At 39.6% G+C, this 17,451-nt stretch overlaps 1 long non-coding RNA gene across 1 annotated transcript; it reads left to right on the plus strand.

Annotated features, from left to right (window-relative positions):
• Positions 1-6,668: 6,668 nt before the first annotated feature.
• LOC119886534 lies at positions 6,669-8,982 on the plus strand. The gene is made up of 2 exons (XR_005441504.1): positions 6,669-6,771; positions 6,986-8,982. It is a non-coding gene; the product is annotated as an uncharacterized LOC119886534 (long non-coding RNA).
• Positions 8,983-17,451: the final 8,469 nt, after the last annotated feature.

Genomic DNA, 17,451 nt, shown 5'->3' on the forward strand with positions numbered 1-17,451 from the left:
TGTGTGTGTGTGTGTGTGTGTGTGTATATATATATATATATATATATATATATATATATATATTGAATCAATATCCTTGTGTGTCTACAAATCAGTCTTCAGTGCTAAAAAGCCTCTCACAGGTAGCTGAGACAGTTAGTGGTGTATTGAGCTTCAGAGACAAATTGCACAATGCTGGGAAAGATTTCAGGACATCAGTGGTATCAGCTGGGCAGGCCAGGTAGGACTTAAGCTGCTTGGTGTTTTCTTGAGCATTGCACTGCTTGATGAGGGGAAAAGAAGTCCTCCTCTGAAGAAGAATGGTAAGTGTCACCTGGATGCACGGGTTGCTCCTTCAGACAGCTTTTGATGTAGTCAAGGATTTCACAGTTTTCCCCCATACACATCATATTTGTAATATATAGATCAAAAAAATTGATCATGGAATTAAACTATTTTAATGCTAAGACTTTTTGTTAAATTAGCAAAGGATTGTAATTTTGTTTATACAAGTCAATGTGAATTTTACTTGGATACTTGGATGGATACTTCAAATGCCAAAATGTCCTCCATTATCTTCAATAAAAGAAAAGCATCAAGTAAACACTTACCAAGTTTTAATAACCCTGCGTCACTTGTCCAGAATGTCCTGAACTTGGGCACAAGAATTGCAGCAGTAATTGGCTCTGGATCAGCAAGCATCTGTTTGAAATACCTTTCAAGGACTGCTTGGAGGGCATCTCCCCCAAAGGCTCACCTAACTTGGAGGAAATGCAAAGTTGCTGGAGCTTTGCCTTGAGTAGTGAACATCTGTACACTGACCTCTCCCTGAAGATACATATACATCATTCTGCTGCTGTAGCCCATCTGCTTCAAGGTTCAATGTGCTGTGCGTTCAGTGATGATATTCTGCATACCTATGGAATAAATACTGTCCCAAATGGTATTGTAGCGGAGAGGAAAATTTTGCGCTCATGAAAATCTTTTGTAGCTGTGTGAAAATGTTTGAATGTGTATCTGAAAAACCCAAAGTTTACAGGTCCGGATCAATTCTACAGGTACAAAAGAAACCTACAGTTACAAGTAGTTTTGTCCCACATTTGGCATGTTCTACTGAATAGCCAATGGGAATGCTTGGGTTAACATGTCGTTTGACTATCCAATCAGGAATGTCAGTTCATCATCCAATCACGGATCTGGGGGGGCTGTACATTTACTCATTTGGCATACGCTTTTATCCAAAGCGATTTACATTTGAGGAACAACATACAAGCATCAACAAAGAATCAAATACAGCACGAGAGCTACAACTGACAATATATACTTGTAAGAGTTAGTAAGAGCTAATAGCACATAGCACTTCAATGGGGTCCGCGCCGAGACGCTGCGGTCGTCGGGAAGGATAGGTAGAGCTGCGTATCGTGTGCGTAGCAGTGGTAAGATAAGCCATGCAAGCGAATGATCGGCCCCAGTGATGTGGTGTAAACTGAGAAGAGAAGGGGCCCTAGCACCGAGCCTTGGGGAACCCTGTGGAGAGGCAGTGGGAGTAAGATAATTGTCCTTGCCACAAAACATTGTAGGAAGGCCCTGAAAGGAAGGATTCGAACCACAGGAGTGCTTTGCCCGAGATGCCCATTGCTGAGAGTGCAAATAGCAGGATCATGTGATTGACTGTGTCAAAGACAGCTGATAGGTCAAGCAGGATAAGAACCGAGGACTGGCTTCATCAACTACCTCTTAAGCAGGGTCACGTGATGCTAATGGCGGAGCAGCTGTGTTTTCGGGCACTCCCACAATTTGGCATTGGGCTTTTGTATACGACTAATTTTGTGTGATGCCGAATACCCAGAAGAAGCTCAACCTCACAAAATTGGCCAAAGCTGGAATAAACCACCCTCCACCGAGTGACCATGCTGCTGCCATAATGGCGGACACCCCCGCCGTCTTCACCACACGGCCAAGTGGACACCGACAAGTTGGTGGAGAGGATAACTGCGGAGGTGCTGAAAGTTGTGGAGGCCTCCTTTGAGAAGACGATTGACCCGGTTCTAAAAAGACCTGTGCAGCTAATATTTCCACATTAGATGCTCAAATGAAAGAGGCAGATGGGCGCATATCAACGCAGGAGGATATTACAGCGAGTCATAGTGCCATAGTGAGCTTAAGCTGGAAGCTGCCTTGGATAAGATCGATGACTTGGAGAACAGGAGCCGAAGGTGCAATACACAGGTGCTGGTCATATAATTAGAATATCATCAAAAAGTTGATTTATTTCAGTAATTCCATTCAAAAAGTGAAACTTGTATAATGTATACATTCATTCCACAAAGACTGATATATTTCAAGTGTTCATTCCTTTTAATTTTGATGATTATAACTGACAACTAATGAAAACCCTAAAATCAGTATCTCAAAAAATTAGAATATTGTGAAAAAGGTTCAATATTGAAGACACCTGGTGCCACACTCTAATCACCTAATTAACTCAAAACACCTTTAAATGGTCTCTCAGTCTAGTTCTAAAGGCTACACAATCATGGGGAAGACTGCTGACTTGACAGCTGTCCAAAAAATGACCATTGACACCTTGCACAAGGAGGGCAAGACACAAAAGGTCATTGCTAAAGAGGCTGGCTGTTCACAGAGCTGTGTCCAAGCATATTAATAGAGAGGTGAAGGGAAGGAAAACGTGGTAGAAAAAAGTGTACAAGCAATAGGGATAACCGCACCCTGGAGAGGATTGTGAAACAAAACCCATTCAAAAATTTGGGGGAGATTCACAAAGGAAAATGTGCATGTTGCTCTGTTGCAGGAGACTCACCTCACTCCTCAGGAGCACCTAAAGTTAAAACCTGACTGGGTTGGTCAGGTGTTTAGTTCCTCTTTTACAAGTAAGAGTCGTGGGGTAGCCATTTTAATACATAAACATCTGGCGCTGATGGGTGCCCAAACAATTAGTGATAAGTCTGGTAGATATCTTTAAAGGGCACCCTATACAGTCAGTCAGTGTCATTTCTGAATATTTATTTTCCACCAGTACGGTCTAACGGCTTTATTACTCATGCTTTCTCCTCCTTTTCCTATTGGGTTTGTGATAATTCAGTGATAGCCAGAGATTTTAACTGTTACTTTTCTGTGATTGCAGACAAAAAAAACCCTCAAATGTCTAATAGGGCCAAAGCACTTTTAGACACCTGTAACAGACTTGATCTAGTTGACACCTGGCGGACTCTTTGCCCTAATGATAAAGAATTTACATTCTTTTCCGGTGTTCACAGAATGAGTAGTAGAACTGATCTTGTCTTTACTCCCAAACAACCAATGGAAGCCTTTTCCACAGTACTGAAGGACAAACCATTCCTTTTCTACTGAACAGCACCCCTTTTTGGACTATCTGGATGCATCTGCCACTCGGAGGATGAGACTGGGTTTATTGGACTTGGCCTGGCAATAACGGGACAATTCCTAGCTTTTTAGACTCCCTTTGTCTTTATTCATTTAAGTATGTCCTTGTCTTGTGTATGTATATGGTCTTATGTGATGTTACCCTGCTTAGCAAAAAAGGTTAAAGAAAAAAAAAGAGAAACAAAAAAAGAAAGAACCGAGGATTGGGATGCAGTTTTAGCTGACCTTAGGGCTTCTGGTTCAGACAGAAGAGACGTTTCATTACAACCATTACTAACATTACAACTATTGCAAACATTGTAAACTGACTATTAATACAGAAAAATGTTAATCAATTACCTAATCATAACAGAAAAAACGCCTTTTACCTTTGTGTTTCTTCAGATTTGACAGAGAATTCTTGAACGCCAGAAGCTTGTGTTTTTTAGGTTGGCACAAGACACAACACGCCAAGAATCATTCTTAGAACTGACAACTTCAAATGTCTTACTGCTCTGAATGTGCGCTTTTGGCAAGGTTGCAAGTTTAAGGTAATTTATCCTGCAGGCAATGTAAATGTGTGTAAAGATTTCCATGGTAATCTATCCAATAGTTGCTGAGCTATTTCAGTCTATACTAATAGTGGATTGACCAGCCATCTTCCAAGTCAGGCCGCCGGTGTGGCTACAAACAGGGAAATGCTGATGTCATAGCAAAAGTGCTGCTTCTTTGCACATGGTGGAATTGAACATTACTCTAATCAATACACAGAGAAAATGCACAAACTGTATGGAAGGAAGGAATGTTGCACTTCAAAAATACATGCATTCGTGTTGACATGGATTTTCCTTTACACATCTTTAAAGCAGTTTCTGTGTGTGTGTTTACATGTGTTTACGGCTGCCAGTACACACATACACAGACATGAAAATGTATGTCACTTTGGATTTCACAGCTGCAGATACAGCAATTTTTCATCTTCCCTCATTTTCTATTGTCTCTTTCTTTTATTCTCTGTCAGTAGATTTTATAGATTAGGAAAAAAACACTTGCTGGTCTGGATGTTACTTTGTGGCTTCTAATTCCTAATGTGATACAAATCACACACAAGTCATAACTTTGACACTCCCAGCTGTAATAACTCCCTCCTCACACATCAAAGACTGACATAACCCCAGGATGTCAGAAGAGAAGATTGTTTGTGTGTGTGTGTGTGTGTGTGTGTGTGTGTTTGTTGAAAGGCCTTAACAGCCACAGAATGTGTGCGTTTTCTGTGCACGCATGGTTGCATGCCTGCAGATAAATGCTAGATGTACCCCTGAGGTTGAAAACCAAGTACAGTTGTGTGTGTGTGTTTGAAAATACTTTGTTCCATAATAACTTTGACTTGAAACCTTTCTCGGTTTTACTTTCAAAAGGATCAAAGGATGTCTACTGTGCCCTCTCTTCTGAGCTCTCACTAATTTAGACAGCAGCTTATAGATCACTGTACACAAAGCAGAGAGGGTTACACACACACACACACACTAATCATTGTACATAAAGTAAAGATGGTTACGACAAAGTAAAGTGTCTCGGAAGTTCTGTTTGGACAGTCTGAAAGCTGTGAAAAACATCTCCTGACATTCAGAGAGAAGTCTGTGTTCCTATTTTTTTCCAGGGATGGATGTAGCACTTTCTTCATGCCACTCCCTTTATTTTTTAAATCACACAGTGTACGTGAGACAGTGCTTAAAGTTGGCTAGTACTCACATTACCGGCTCTTCTTCTCTTCTCTTCTCTTTAGTGTACTGTGCAGTTTTCACAAGCTGCTGATCAGCATAGCAAACCTGGGTGGCCCCATACACTCACTAGCAAGTTACACAAAGGCCCCGCCTCCCCTTGTGTCAAAGTGGGTCAGTGTCAAATTGGGTGCTTCTCAAGTCTCTTAATTGCATCCATGTTTCTCTCACTTGCGTGTTTTCCTTGCATCTTAGTCCCGCCTACCGGGGATACATGGAGAGACACAAGGAAACCAAGCCAGTAGAGAAGGAACAAGGAAATATTTTCCTAATGACATGAGACGTCCTTTCCTCCGAGGCGACGTCTGTTTCTGATGACGGCGGCAGCTGATCACAGCTGGATCAGCTGTCAGTCGGCTCTAACAGCTGTAGAGACATTTGATGGAGTTTTGTCTGCACACATGTGCACTGTGTTGGTACTAATAAAGTCTCAGTTACCAGTGCAGAGCAGCATGATTCTCTCTGTAGCTGTTAGCTACCTGTTTAACAAACACCTGCACATGAATATTTATAGGTTATTGTATGTCCTGCTCAGAGGCACAGGATCATTTCTACTGGCACAATGCTTATATTATCTGCATTTATATTTATTGATTCTTATGGTTAATTAGTTATTGAGTAACTCAGAATATGATAATCTTGTCTTGGGATTTATTAGACTAAATGTTTCAGGGAAATTGAAATGCTGTAACTCTAAGTCGACACTCAGTTTTAGGCTTTCAGTTTATTTTATTTTATGATATCTTTAACACTAGCCTACTGCATAGCCTACATTTAATTTATGCAAGTCACATCACTTGTCACCAGTCAATCACTGTGTTCCATGATATCAATCCAACGCATCAGCTGATTTTACTTGCGTAGCCGCCAGCTGCTTTCATCAGAAGCAGTCGGTGAGATGGCTGGATGTGTGGCTTTATTTTCCTTTGCTTGCTTCATTAGAGACTTTAGTGCAGTTTAGTGACTTGTCCGACTCTTAACTTGTTCACTCTGTTTTATTGTCTATTTGGACTTAACACAAAAATGATCAGCCTCACATGTGACTGATTAGAAATGACGATAAATGATGTAAAACATGTTTCTTGTTGACACACTCTCTGACTTTAATTGTTTCCATAATAAAAGTTGATGGGAGAAATAAAATAAAAATTAAATCATTCTAATAGCCTAGCCTAAATGAATAAAGTTGTGTGTGGGGCTTTTGTTGTTCGGACCTACAGTGAACTGAGATTTTAACTAGACAGTGAATCAAAACAAATCAAATATAGCCCAAGACTTTGCAGTGATGCACTTGAGTTTAATGTTATCTGTCATGATGCATCAGATCAGTCTGATCAGCAGCAGGGTCCAATCAATATAACTGCTTCCCAGTAAGGGGGTGTGTCAGTCAGTAAAAAACTTCCGCGAAGGATGCACTGTGGATCCTCGGTCATAGCTCCTCAGAGATCGCTCCTCGGCCCTGTGCAATAAGAGCTTTGGGACGGTCTGCAAGATGGCGGAGCGTAACAACTTCCGGTTCAAGAGAGGATTGAGAAACGACAAATAAGAGACTTGAGAAGCACCCAGTGTCAGTGTGTACAACTTCGATGAGAGGATGAAGCGGAACTATCCTTGTCACGAAGAGAGAGTGAGATAGAAAAACAGTGTTCTGTGATTTAGTGCCTGACAAAAGTGAAATACAACAATTTATTACATTTGGTGAATGCCAGCGTGCAACAAAGTTAATAAAACTGCAGCTCAGAAAAGATAACCATTTAGTTTGTGAACATACGTTCATATTGTTACGGCCCTAGAGCCATCTGTTCTGTGTTTTGATTTGTTTGCTTCTCCTTCTCCTATAGTTCTCCAGGTACTGCCCTTCCATCTCCTGCCTCACAGCTGCAACTAGTGATTAGCAGCAGCTGCCCCTGATTCCCCGATCAACCTGGAGGATAAGAGAACAAGGAGCAAGCAACAACGAGGCAATGTGGCTGGTCTTGAGAGGCCAGCCTGTGTGGCTGCTCACCAGTGAGTCAGATGGCAGTGATTAGATGCAGCAGGAGTGGAGCTGTGTGCTTGACTGCAGCAGAGGGGAGCTGTGAGAGCTGTGAGCTCACATACCCTCTCAGAGCGGTGTTAAGTGTTTTTATTTAAGTTGTGTGTCCTGTTTTTATTTAAAAACATATCATCTCTTTTAGTTAAATAGTTCTTTGTGAAGATTTTGTGTTTCTGTGCTTCTCTTCTGTTCCTGTTTGAGGTTTGTTTGTTAATAAATATCTTATGCAGTAGATAAAGAGTAGCTTATCAGAGCACAGATAGCTGATTGTAGTTTAACGTCTTGTTTTTCTCTTGCAGAGAACCCAACATTTGAAAAGTCTGTTTTGTGCTTATGCGGCACTGGTCTCCGAGCTCTGGTATTACGCATGAGTCAGTGTCCCAAATTGTAGTGCCACAGCCATTCCGAGTTTAGCGCTTGGTCATAGCATGTCCAGCCACTTAGGAATAAGGAACGACTGTGTGCTTCGTTAATGGACTTAATCAGATGTTGTGAAATTCTTTCGATCGCGCCATATCTGTCAAGTCTCAGCAAAACCAAATCAGGTGATTCCTCCTGTTCTGTCAAAGCCCATTCCTGTCGTTGAAGAACCATTTGAGCATGTTATTGTTGACTGTGTTGGTCCTTTACCTAAAACAAAATCCGGTAACCAGTACATCCTCACCATTATGTGTTCTGCCACTCGTTATCCTGAAGCCATTCTGTTGCGCTCATTAAAAGCCTGTGTCATAGTGAAAGCGCTCCACTTTTGGTCTCCCTATACGCATCCAAAGTGACCGGGGATTGAACTTCATGTTCAAAATCTTATTGTTAAATGTGACACACCATACCTCCAGCGGTTACAATCCAGAAAGTCAGGGCGCATTAGAAAGATTTCACCAGACTCTAGAAAAGGCTACTGGCAGGTCCCACTTACTCAACACGCCTCTGAAATAAGTGCCTTCGTCACTCCCGATCATTTTCTCCAGTATACAGTCATGCCATTTAATGTTTTATTCTAATAATTGAAATGACTGTCCCCTTGGTTAAATTAATTTATGTTGTGATATGTCCTAGTGGTTTTTATTCACTGTAGAAATTCAGAATGTAATACTGAAAGGATTTGCTGATACTGGCCAATACACACAGCAATGTAAGTAATTGGTACTGGCAATAATTATATTCCACTTCAAGCACTGGCCTAAGGTCAGTACTTAACAGTGTCCTTTCAATATTCTTCATACTGTTGGAGTGAGATCACTGTCATAATTTTAATGACTGTACAATCTTTTTTAGATTTAGAAATGTTTGAAATGTGGTAGGTGCAGACAACAACTCGTAGCGTTGTCTACACAATCAAATACTAAGCATGCAACGAATTGAGGTGTTTTGTATCTAAATATGCCTGAATGTTGCATTATTTGCCAAAATCACAAATTTCAAAAGAACAAAAAATCGACTAATAACAAAACAATGTTATTCTTGCACAATGCTATAATATGATATCTTTCTACATATATTTGCTTACCATTGGCCAAGCAAATTATCCATCATGGAATGTACCTGTAATTAACTGATGGAAGATTTATAACAAATGTGATGTCTCAATTAGTGTGGATGGGATGCACCTCTGCATTGCATATCCAATTAGTAATTCAGGCTGATACAACGTGCGTATAAAGAGTATGTTGAGAGTAGATTTTAGTTTGCTAAGCCTTGCACATCTGCTTGCATGGCAGCAGGACTGTTTCATAGCCATTTCAAATATCAATCATTTACCATTACTGCAGTCAGCCTCCCATATTTACCAGATTGCTCTGCAGTTATTCAAACTGACACAGTCCATATGAGTGACTGATAGAGGGTGTCCTTCATATTTTTTACCTTGTCGCTTTGTGATGAGAAAAACTCTAAACCCTGCTGTCTCATTACTGGAGAGTGTAATCAATCTGGAAGAGGAGAATGTATGAGCAGAAAAAAGAAAAATCAAACAATCAATGGGATGGAAACAAGTTTTGAAAACTTTTTTTTGTTTTTAAAGTAGGTTTTCATCGAGGGAAATTTAACTAAATACAGTTGCGCACATTCATTCCTCTGAACGTGTACCCTCTAGTGTACAATTCGGGGGAAAAGTAGGGGACACTGCTGAGGGGGTGACCACCTCATGTCAAACACAAGTACAGATTAATCATTGGGACAATTTTGAACCCTGGAGGAAACCAGGAGAGGGCATTGAAAAACTGAACCAAAAATAAACAACAAAAAATAAACCAATAACTATAATAATAGTAATATTTAAAGCTGCAAGCAGCGTTGGGTGGGCCCTCGCGTGTGTAGCGCGTCGAGGTGTGAGGAGACCATGTTGCAGATCATGGAGCATTGCCACACGCTTTGGACGCTGTACAAAGGTGTTAAACGTCACTTCCTGTGTCCCCTTTGTAGCGCTACAGAGCACTTGGCGCTACGACTATCACTGAATATTGGCACGTAGATATGTTTGTGGCGGGACTGTTATCAAGCACATAAATTTTGGTACAGATTTGAGCATGTCCAGTGAAGTAGTGACAACTTCCTGTTTCATGGCGAAACATGGAACTTCGCTGCCACGCTACGGATTTTCCGTTGAAGGAAAACTCACATGCTTTACAGCATGACATCATCAATGTGTTAAGGGTTTTCTGAAATAGTTTTGAAGTAGTTTATAGCCAACCTGCAAGAAGGCTTAATCACAGCATAGAAGTAGTCACTTCCTCTTGCCAGCATGTGGCGCTATGACTATGGGTGAATGGTGAATGTAGGCATGTACATGTGTTAATGGTGGGACTCTTATTAAACATATAAAATTTGGTACACACATGCACATAAAACCTGCTATTTATCGAAATTGAGCATTGAGGCCTCCAGTGTGTACGTAGCCTATGATAATTTGTCTACTTCTCTAATAAATGTGCAGAGAGTAAAGACATTTTTAAAAAATTTTGATTAGTGTATCACTTTAAAACAACAAAACAAGTTGGAAGTTTAGTCAGTGTAATAAAAGAGACAACTTCATGGTCCCATTGTGTACTATACTTTTCTTTGTCCTCAGTATGGATTGAGACACTGCTCTGAGTTTTCTGACTGACTGACTGGAGCGAAGCTTTTCTGGGTTACAGAGACAGTGAGGGATTACGTTTCCCTGGTGCCAAGACATTAAAATCCCTGTTATTAATAAACCACTGAAACCCATGGGACATCCTCCACCCCCCACAGGCCTGTTCTCCTATAATTGACTCATTAATTGACTCATTTAAATCTATCTAATTATTTAATCAATTAAATTCAATTTAGCTGATTGCACACTTCCCATTTTGAATCAAGTGCATGGTCTTGAGAGTGGGTGGAGGTGAAGAAAGAGAACAAGAGAATTGACGAATAAATGTGTTTCATGGTAATAACCGTTAATGTGCGGGCTAATTACTGGAGTAAATTGATCATTTTGTCTTAATTGATTTAAGCTTGTTAAAAGGGCACGGTGCCAGCTTCATTTGCCATGAGCACTTTATCTGGATGACAGTAATTGGAGGTGAATGCTCTCGTTTCTTGTCTCTCTCTGCCCTAACTAGGCCTGCAAGACATCAATCATAAGTAATGGACAAGTACTATAAACATGTAATAGAAAGAACTCTAGAAAGAAATCTGGTTTTAATGTAACTCACACACATGCCCTGTAAGATCTGACTAGGGCCAATTCAAACTGTCACTAGACATTTTCACTTGAAAATAAATCCGTTTCTCAATAAATGCTTCTTGATGTTATTATGTTTTCACACAACTACTTCTTGTTATTTTGTCTTGCCACAGTGCAGATTTGGTGAGGTGGAATGTCAAAATAGAGCAGACAGTGGGCAGAACCATCAACCGACTGTGTGTCCTTCAGGACAGGTCCGCTGCCTGTCCTGCTGTCTCTGCTGCACAACTGAACTCAGCCCTCTTGTTTGATTCTCTCTTGAATCTGTGGATGAAGAGGTGCAGGTGCAATAATCTCAGATTTGTTTTCCTATAGGTTTCTGTTTTAGGTGACAAAACTTATACAAATACTGTATTTCTTTTCCAATTCTAAAAAAAGATTGGCATTTTAAAAATTGTTTTTCCACATAATTTCATTTGTGGTGTTTAGTACCGAAAATTTTGCTAATGCCACTTACATTACATAGTCCTCAATCGTCCTTGTCAGAAGTTTTTAGGACTGCTTGGAAGAAAGACATAAATCTGGAAAGACATGTTGCTGTTGAGTTTTTCCAGGAGAATATGTCATTGCTTTGAGCACCAAAAACAAAGTTCTATTCAACCCCTCAGAACTCGAGCTTCTCCCATTGCCCAAAATAGTTTACAATAAAACATTATCAACAGTGAGCTTGCAGTGTATGCATACAGTTATTGCAACACTCCTGGTTTAAAACACCAACTGACAGATGCCAGCTCAGTTTATAAGAGCAGTTCCAAGGTGAAACTCAATGAAGTGAGCATCAACTTATCCTCCAATGAAAAGCCCTGAGTGGGCCCTGCGGGGGAAACCAGAGGTTTTGTTCCACATCCACTTGGAAATTCAAGGCACCATGTCTTGTAGAAAGCTATTTTAGAGAGCATTTAGGATTAGATTGGCCCTATGGTGGCAGTCAACCTATTTCCTCACAAAGGGGAAGCAGGGAGGAAAGTACTGTTTTCAAAAGTTTCAGGAAAGCCTTTTCTGTGACTACAACATCTGGTCCAGATTCTCTGTCAGATTGCCATCCTTCCATTTAGCTTTACCATTTATTTCCAGAAATGGATCTCTAGTGAAAAGAATGTGTGATATAGAGAAAGAGAAGAGAGAGAGTGGAGAATTGCAGGTTTTCAGAGTGAAGATGATGACATTGCGAAAGACCCAAGTCATCTGTGTGTGTGTGTGTGTGTGTGTGTGTGTGTGTGTGTGAGTGAGTGTGTTTGTATTTTCCTGCCCATCCAGCCATGGAATGTCAGATACAGAAGACGATATGGCTCTGCAGGGGATGGCTGCTACCTAGTGTGTGTGGTGTAGGATATTGCACTGCAGGGGACAATCCTAAACTTCAGTATCCATCCATTAAATCCTCCTTGAGTCTCTGCACACACACGCGCCCACACACACACTTTTTAAACTTTCATGGTCTATGCTGAAGGGTGCAAACTTTTACTCTGAACTGAAAAAAAGTTTGCAGAACTAAATCGTTACTCAGTTTCGGATAATTTTCATGTTTTACACATGAATAAAATAATTATAAAAACAATAACAATAATTATATATTCCTCATCCTGCATTCCAGTTCCATAGTACACACTAATTCTAAGCAGGTTTTAGTATGCAGTACTTTCACATTGAAGACAAGGACAAGAACAATTAAGTATCCTCAAAATTGCCAATGGTCACAGCTTTTTGATTTTCTGTCATATGTTTTACACTGTGTCCCCATAATGCAGAAATGGAGGAGCTACTGAGCTGTAAAAAAAAAAAGTAACGATTGCAAAGAACAAAATAATAGTTAATCTTAGTATGTTAATAGTTATCTTCAGTATGAATTTTATATTAGGAGCTATAATATTAAGAAAATAATGCTAAAATACATTCTGAACAACTTCACCAGGTTCATTGCACATCAAATATATAGTAATACAAAGCAGTAAAATTGCAAGCCAGTACAAGGTATAAATGTATCTATGGGCATAATTGATGTTGCTCAGCAATGCAGTCTTCTTTTATCTCTATTATGTAAATACTGACTCACACCAGAATGTGCAAGTACTCAACCCATTGTTTCCTCCAAATTTCTCTGCAGGTCCCAAAGGGTTTGTTCATTTATTAAATATTAATAGAGCTAAGGAAATTCACTCATCTGAATATTGACTGGATGTTTATCATTTATTGTGTGCAGGGAAAAACAATAATCCTGTTAAATCAACATCAGCCATTTTCTAGAAAATGTAATTTCCTTGAACGAACACACACACACACACACACACACACACACACGCACACGCACACACACCTGTACCTATGGAGACACACACTTGTCTCTCTCATGGGAGCAACTCAACACAGGTATAGGACTTCAATCATCCAACATGACAGATTCCACAAGGAAACTCCAAATCCCTGCAGGACTAAGCCTGCGGCTATACAACCCAGAGGCTGTGGCTAATTTTGATTCAACTCCTCTTTATTTAAATCCTCTGAGACTCTCACCTGCATCTCTGCTTGAAAAAAAAGGCCTCGTCTACACTACAAAAGATTTTACAGCAAAGACATTTGGGAAGAACCAGGTGGAATAAACCAATATGCTGGTTTGTGGTATGTGGATTTTTTTTTTCTTTATCTATTAACAGATACACCCCAGCAGCTCAGAGTTTTGCTCAAGAGTAGCTCTTTAAGGGAAGACCGAGGACATCAGGGTTCATATGATCACACATATGGGTTGGTTTTCTTTTGATAAATCATTCATAAAATAAGTTTTATTGAGCCCGGTCTCATCCCAGGGCGTCAAAAACTGATACTTAAAAAAAGCCTTATAAAGTGTTTGTATTTGACCAGTGTAACCCAGCCGCTGTGTGACATATTGTACTTAACCTAAACAAGTAGTTTTTCATGCTGAAACCTAACCAAACTGCATATATACCACATATTAAAAAGGCATTTCATAGATGAGAACGTGTTGGGTTTATTGTAGATTTATGGTAACTAACTTTATCTCAGCATGATGTATCCAAAGCTATCCAGGCATCCAGCATCCAAAGCTATCCAGGCATCCAGCATAATACAGGCAGCATTTTTGCCAACACAAACTAGCATACAAACTTTCCTATACAAGCTGAAGTACCGTCTGTCAGAAATGACACAAGATGCAGACAAAGTCTCTTACTTAACAGGGAAGTGAACCAACAGAGTTAGTGACACTGGCCATATTCACTGTATTAAAGGAATAGTTCATTGAATACAACTATAATTTATTAAATAGTTAAATAGTTTTTTGTAGTGAAAAAGAATGTCAACATGCTTTCTAAATGTAACGGTAATATTTTTTATTAATAAAAGGAATAAAAAAAGGTATTTGGGGAAATATCAGTCAGAGTGCCAGTGTTACGCTGGAGAATGACAAAGTAAGCAAACTTGCACTGTAGCCTACATGTCACAGGCAGACAGCGTGTTGTTAATGGTATTGAAGAGTAAGGACCACACTGTATTAACAAAGTTAATGACAGCATCATTAAACCAAAAAATATTAAATATTTAATTTCTCCCTTTTGGTTTCTGATTTTGTTTTCAAGGAGAACACAGAACAAGTGATTTACAGAGCCGATATGCTGCAATTTCATTTCAGTTTGTCAGAATTATCATTAGACAACAGTTGTTAGTAAAAGCATTAATTGTTCATAGATATTTAACAAGATTTACACCAGCATTTTCCTTGAAAAGTAAAAAAGTAACTGTTTGGAATGCACCTACAGTGTAGACCTCTGTACAGACTGACAGTTCTACCTGTCTATCACCCTCTATCCACAGTGATCAAAGAACAAAACAGACATTCAATATTTATAACAATGTTGAAAAAAAAAGGCTTAACAGAGGGCCATGTTGGGAGAGTGAGATGGGGAGAGAGAGAGAGAGGACACAAAGTGTAAAGAAGCGAAGGGGAAGGCATAAGAGAAAAAAATAACATACTGTATGTTAAGAGAAATAAAATACACAAAAAGGAAGAGAGATAACTATGGTGGGTACAAGGAAGAAAAAATGTGAAGCAAAAGTAGTGATGGAAAAAGAGGACGAGCTAGGATGAGATGGAGTGGAGGAAGAGAGAATGTGACACTGACAGAGTCTTATACATTATATACCTGCTGGAGTAGCAAGAGTAGTACACACACATTCATATATGAAATAAGAGACACACAAAGATGTATGCATTTGTATGAATGCTTACACACAAACCATAAGAATAAAAGCAACGTACACTAGAAAAAACTGCGACTATCGATGCAAAGCCGGCTCTGAAAATGCATATGTCCTTCTATCTACACTAAGGGACACAGAGATTTTAGAACATGATGCCTTGTCAGCTCTGTGTCACAAAAGTTACAACAACTTTGTGTGTCGTCTAACCCTCTCTGTTATCACTCATTCAAAATACATAATGCTGATAATTAACCTGTAATTATGTTTATTTTGTCAGACAACGTAATGATTAAAAGCTAGTGATTTAATCAGTGCCGCAGCACAGCAGCACTGTTAACCCGTGAGCTCCGTCACATGCTCTTAGCCACTGAGAGATTTCCACTGAGCAAGACACTTAACCCCTAGTTGCTCCAGAGGCATGTGACCTCTGACATATGTCAGTGTCAGCTAATTTAATAATCATTATTAATTATGTCAAATACCTATATAGTGCAAACCAATCTGAACATGGATGAATTGCTGAGTTTCTATGGGGTTCTTCTCACATCTTCTAACATCACATGTCTTGGTCATATAACCCTAATATCTACAATGAAGCAATCTCGTACAGCATATCTACAGTGCACTGAATTAGTCTTACAAAATTATGCCATACCCAAAATGGTTATCAGTTGACGAACGCATGATACCTTATTATGGTAGGCATGGGGGTACAACAATCCAGTTTGGGTATTAATTGTGGAGCCTTTCATCACCTACAGTGTACCTGTATATTAAGATCCCTGTTGGGGAATGCTCACACAGTATCCCCACCCTAGTACTTCCTGCATTATGTTCTAAGGCAGAGTGCTTCTCAAACTTTTTCACGTCAATGACCCCAAAACTGACATATAGTGGACCACGGACCCCAGTTTGATAAGATGTTGGCCCAGGGTCCCCATCTGATTGAAATTTTGCTTTTAGAATCAGAAACTGTTTTATTGCCAAGTAGGTTAACAAGTAATTTTCTTTGGTGCCTTATATAAACATAAAGTAAAAATTGACAAGATATAAAAAACATAAAGGAATCATAAAAAATATGTAAGAATATATTTTTGCAGTGTGATGCAAAATATTGACAGGGCCACGATCGAATGTCTGAAACGGTTTGTGTCCGGGTTGGGAGGGGTCTCCTCAGAGTCCTGGAGGCCTACAGGTCTTTAAGGGGTGAAACACTGATTGGTATGTTTGATTGGTTTAGATTGGTAGATGTTTTATTACAGAAAGTTTATGAAACCCATGACCGAAATAGTAATCGTGTTTCTTATGGATGGAATTATAGTGTGTATAGTGTGTCAAATTGCTAGGAAAAATTTGGGATTAAATGGATTAAATTAGTTTTATACTTTTTACAGATACAGGGAAAAAATAGAAATGAGAAACAAAATCTAGTTTTGGCTGTATAGTGTTCAAAGAGAGCACCAGCTCAGTTCAACGATACATAACCAATACATTGTTCACCTTTTTCTACTGACAGCTCACAACAGTGCTCTAAATCACCGGTGAGGAGCTCCACCGTTCAACGGATTTGTTCACTGACAATGGTGATTCACTATATTCAGTTCAGTTTAAAGATTCAGCATTAAAGATCTGTTCGTACATGTACCAAAGACCTCTAATAATGGAATTTAAAAAGGCTGAGACTCAGCAGAATGACCACATTGAGGATTTGTAGACAGACAGTATTGCTGTTTGGTATTTGGTAATTCCACTGCTGTCACAGGTATTTAATAGATATGAAAGTGTGTGGATGGCAGAAAGGCTAGAAGGCATCTCTGCCTGTAGAAAAAACAACTTTATAACTTTATTCACTTCTTTTGGTGAATCAAGCTATATGGGGCACTGAGTTTGATGAACTGTTTATCAGACCACAAATGAGACAAGAATTAGATTGAAAAAATGATAGATGTTGGAGCAAAGTATTTCTAGGGGCAAGGCCTCAGTGATTACTTTACAAAACCATGATTTTATTCATTGATTTTGGTGAAAACAGATCATATTTTATGGAGAAAATATTTTCAGATTTTCCCTCTGAGATCAACATCTAACAGCAGGACGAGAGGCTATTATACCACTGTCCCCCTTCTACAGTTATTCCCCACTGTTTTCCATCATGCCTCTATGCCACTTGTTGACACAAGCACCATGGCCGCGAACATTATGAACCTGAAGCTCTGTGTGGTGACAGGGAGTGTTCACACAAGTGTTCTTTTATTGCTGGTGGTTGTTTCTCTGCCATAGTGTTTGCAAAACTTCTGAAGTCGAGAGTTGAAGATATTGAGCTTGACTGAGTGTGAACATGCAGAGAACAT

Source organism: Micropterus salmoides, unplaced genomic scaffold (assembly GCF_014851395.1).
Source record: "Micropterus salmoides isolate LMB-PRFRI ecotype aquatic unplaced genomic scaffold, ASM1485139v1 Ms_hic_scaffold_4, whole genome shotgun sequence".
Lineage (NCBI taxonomy): Eukaryota > Metazoa > Chordata > Actinopteri > Centrarchiformes > Centrarchidae > Micropterus > Micropterus salmoides.